The sequence below is a fragment of the Aegilops tauschii genome, unplaced genomic scaffold (assembly GCF_002575655.3).
Source record: "Aegilops tauschii subsp. strangulata cultivar AL8/78 unplaced genomic scaffold, Aet v6.0 ptg000427l_obj, whole genome shotgun sequence".
Lineage (NCBI taxonomy): Eukaryota > Viridiplantae > Streptophyta > Magnoliopsida > Poales > Poaceae > Aegilops > Aegilops tauschii.
Window position 1 is genome coordinate 1 of NW_027332669.1, and position 4,930 is coordinate 4,930.

The following is a 4,930-nucleotide window of genomic DNA, read 5'->3' on the forward strand; positions in this document are numbered from 1 at the left end:
CTTTTTTTAACCATTCGTCATTTCTAGTAGAAATTATGAATTGGTATAATGGCTCTTCTACATTACAACTTACAATACAAGAGTTTCTTACAGGAGTGAAACAAAACTAAAGAAAAAGATTAAAGAATAACGTTTGACAAAATGATTAATGCAAAATGATCCATTAATGAAAAGAATTGATACAACAATTTGATTACTTAATCAATTAGTAGTATCCCTAGAGTCCACTCCTTCCCCATACTACTAGTGAAAGAGAAAATGTAAAGACTACCATTAAAGCAGCCCAAGCGAGACTTACTATATCCATCTAAATATGTCTCCTATTTCTATGAAGGGATTATTCTATTCTACTATTGATCAATAATCATAGTGGAATCAAGGGTACAGAGTCAAAAAGGGATTCCGCCCTAAGGCCATGGATCAATCAGTTCAAGGAATTTACTCCTAACAAATTCTTATAGGAATTCTGGTAGAATTAGAGAGCATTAAAAATACGATACTATAGCCCTTTTTTCCTTAAAAAAGAAAGAGTACGGGAATGATGTCCTGAATAGAAGAAGCGGGAATAGGAGATTTTTTATTCCTTTTGTTACTCTTTTTTTTTTTTTAAGCAAAGGGACGCCCGAATATACCATAAAATTAACGATAGATAAATATTTATTGGATACCTACCTTACCTAATGTTTATTTTTGACCTAAACCCTGCAGCCTTGCTTTGTATCATTCTATGAAAGAATGAAGAGGAAGAGATTTTATCCATAACACAACTCCTAAATTGATTTTTGATCGACCTATTTAATCTGATTCTCGTTAGAATTAAAATTAAGTAGTCCTTACTTTAGTGTATGTAGGTAACATAGATGTACGATAAAAAATGTATAATAATTAGTAAGTCTTGATATTCTTTCGTGGAGTCCCTTCTTGAATCTTAGATTGAAAAAAAAAAAGAATGCCCCTTAGGGACCTTTCTTTGGATACCAAGATTTCTGACATCTTATCCTCGTATTTTAAAATTATCAAATCGAATCTCAATTAAGAACCAATTCAAATTCATATAATAAAAGAATAAGGAAACACTACCTCACCCCTATTGATAACCATTTTGGCCACTACCGTCAAAACAAACCCTAACCCTAGTTTGAGGATAGAACTATGGTATGGTTTCTCTAAACCCAGTATCGGCAGGCCCAGTTACTCTCTTGCCCGAACTTATGCGAAGTAAAAATTGATCGAATTCGATCAGCACTATAAAAAAAACCTAAGTATTTTATTGATCAGGCGGCACCCAGATTTGAACTGGGGATAAAGGATTTGCAGTCCCCTGCCTTACCGCTTGGCCATGCCGCCAAAAAATCCGATCAAAAATCTAGAAAACAGCAAGTATTCATCCACGTTTTCTTACGAAAAGCCCCTTTTATTTTGAATATAATTCTACTTACTTTTTTCCAATCTTTTTCAAAAAATCTATTCCTGCTTTTTTTGATCCAGTTTCTATTATTCTCCTCGATAGATTCTATCTTAAAACATACATTGTTAACACAATAAAACTTCCCATTTCTTTCTATTGAGATGAAAAAGAAGAAAAAGTGGATTTCTATTCACAGGCTGCAAAATTCAGAATAAATTGGAACCGTTAACTAGAATTCTCTTTTTTTTATTGCAGTAGTGAACTACTCTTAAATCGGTATTATCTCCCCCCCCTTCAATGGCATAATAAAATAGTATGACTTTATGCTTAATCCGTGTATAGGTAAACTTTAGGTCCGAACAGCATTATTATCCAAAGATCCCCTTTATGTACATATCTCTATGGAGAATCATGCTTTAATTTTTAAAAGTATTAAATTAAATATCTTGAATAAAAAAAGGAAATTTGCTCTGATATAGAGTATAACCTTACTATCTTGGCCTACCAAGTGAAATTACGATAAAAGAAAAGCATGGATATGGGGAGAGGTGGATAACTAGATTGGCATGTACTTAAAAAAGGGACTTACTTGATTTTAGAATTCCACAATGAAATACTGAATTTTCTAGTAATTATACTACTCCGATCCGAAATAAAAAAGAACCCTCAAATTATTTTGAGAAATTAAAGTAAGCACGCTATTCTAAATCGAAGTAAAGTCAAACTTTCTAGTATATTATATTACGGCTTTATTACATTCATAGAAAGGAGATAAAATGAGAAATCTTTGCCATCCAATCTGATTAGAATATCATAACATAAAGTATAAGTGGCAGAATTTTTTTTTTAGGAATGTTTTATCAATTCATTTTCATTTCATTTGTACCCTGGCAAACTCGAACTTTCGTCCAAATGGTCTCTATTCATATGTATGAAATACATATATGAAATACGTATGTGGAGTTCCCTAGAATTTCATGTGATTCAGTAAACAGAATATAGATTCCATGATTGCTAGATCGATCCAGAGGGATTGATGAAGAGTGAGCTGATAATGGAATTTTTCTTTGATAAACAGGAAACTTAAGATTAAGATGCTCCGGAATGGAAACGAGGGAATGTCCACAATACCCGGATTTAGTCAGATCAATTCGAGGGATTTTGTAGGTTCATTAATCAAGCCTTAGCAGAAGAACTTGACAAGTTTCCACAATTAAAGATCCAGATCACGAAATTGCATTTCAATTATTTGCGAAAGGATATCAATTGCTAGAACCCTCGATAAAAGAAAGAGATGCTGTGTATGAATCACTCACCTATTCTTCCGAATTATATGTATCTGCGAGATTAATTTTTGGTTTCGATGTGCAAAAGCAACCATTTCTATCGGAAACATTCTATAATGAATTCCTTAGGAACCTTTATTATAAATGGAATATACCGAATTGTGATCAATCAAATATTGCTAAGTCCTGGTATTTACTACCGCTCGGAATTAGATCATAAGGGAATTTCTATCTACACTGGCACTATAATATCAGATTGGGGGGGGAGATCGGAATTAGCAATTGATAAAAAAGAAAGGATATGGGCTCGCGTGAGTAGAAAACAAAAGATATCTATTCTAGTTCTATCATCAGCTATGGGTTCGAATCTAAGAGAAATTCTAGATAATGTTTCCTACCCTGAAATTTTCTTGTCTTTCCCGAATGCTAAGGAGAAGAAGAGGATTGAGTCAAAAGAAAAAGCTATTTTGGAGTTTTATCAACAATTTGCTTGTGTAGGTGGGGACCTGGTATTTCGGAGTCCTTATGCGAGGAATTACAAAAGAAATTTTTTCAACAAAATGTGAATTAGGAAGGATTGGTCGACGAAATATGAATCGGAGACTTAATCTTGATATACCTCAGAACAATACATTCTTGTTACCACGAGATGTATTGGCCGCTACGGATCATTTGATTGGAATGAAATTTGGAACGGGTATACTTGACGATGACGATATGAATCACTTGAAAAATAACGTATTCGTTCGGTTGCAGATCTGTTACAAGATCAATTCGGATTGGCTCTTGGTCGTTTACAACATGCAGTTCAAAAAAACTATTCGTAGAGTATTCATACGTCAATCGAAACCGACTCCCCAAACTTTGGTAACTCCAACTTCAACTTCAATTTTATTAATAACTACTTATGAGACCTTTTTTGGCACATACCCGTTATCTCAAGTTTTTGATCAAACGAATCCATTGACACTGATGTTCATGGGCGAAAAGTGAGTTGTTTAGGTCCTGGAGGGTTGACGGGGAGAACCGCAAGTTTTCGGAGCCGAGATATTCATCCGAGTCACTATGGGCGTATTTGTCCAATTGACACGTCTGAAGGAATCAATGTTGGACTTACTGGATCCTTAGCAATTCATGCGAGAATTGATCACTTGTGGGGATCCATAGAGAGTCCGTTTTATGAAATATCTGCTGAGAAAGCAAAAGAAAAAAAAGAGAGACAGGTGGTTTATCTATCACCAAATAGAGATGAATATTATATGATAGCAGCAGGAAATTCTTTGTCCTTGAATCAAGGTATTCAGGAAGAACAGGTTGTTCCGGCTAGATACCGTCAAGAATTCTTGACTATTGCATGGGAACAGATTCATGTTAGAAGTATTTTTCCTTTCCAATATTTTTCTATTGGGGGTTCTCTCATTCCTTTTATTGAGCACAATGATGCGAATCGGGCTTTAATGAGTTCTAATATGCAGCGCCAAGCAGTTCCGCTTTCTCGGTCCGAGAAATGCATTGTTGGAACTGGATTGGAACGCCAAACAGCTCTAGATTCGAGGGTTTCCATTATAGCCGAACGCGAGGGAAAGATCATTTCTACTGATAGTCATAAGATACTTTTATCAAGTAGTGGGAAGACTATAAGTATTCCTTTAGTTAACCACCGTCGCTCTAACAAAAATACTTGTATGCACCAAAAACCCCGGGTTCCACGGGGTAAATCCATTAAAAAAGGACAAATTTTAGCAGAAGGAGCTGCTACAGTTGGGGGCGAACTTGCTTTAGGAAAAAACGTATTAGTAGCTTATATGCCATGGGAAGGTTACAATTTTGAAGACGCAGTACTAATTAGCGAACGTTTGGTATATGAAGATATTTATACCTCTTTTCACATCCGGAAATATGAAATTCAGACGGATACGACAAGCCAGGGCTCCGCTGAAAAAATCACTAAAGAAATACCACATCTAGAAGAACATTTACTCCGCAATTTGGACAGAAATGGAGTTGTTAGGTTGGGATCCTGGGTAGAAACTGGTGATATTTTAGTAGGTAAATTAACGCCTCAGATAGCGAGCGAATCATCTTATATCGCGGAAGCTGGATTATTACGGGCCATATTTGGCCTTGAGGTTTCCACTTCAAAAGAAACTTCTCTGAAATTACCTATAGGTGGAAGAGGGCGCGTTATCGATGTGAAATGGATCCAAAGGGACCCGCTCGACATAATGGTTCGTGT

At 35.5% G+C, this 4,930-nt stretch overlaps 1 non-coding gene across 1 annotated transcript; it reads right to left on the reverse strand.

The window, feature by feature from the left end:
- Positions 1 to 1,276: 1,276 nt before the first annotated feature.
- Positions 1,277 to 1,347, reverse strand: TRNAC-GCA (transfer RNA cysteine (anticodon GCA)). The gene has a single exon. It is a non-coding gene; the product is annotated as a tRNA-Cys (tRNA).
- Positions 1,348 to 4,930: the final 3,583 nt, after the last annotated feature.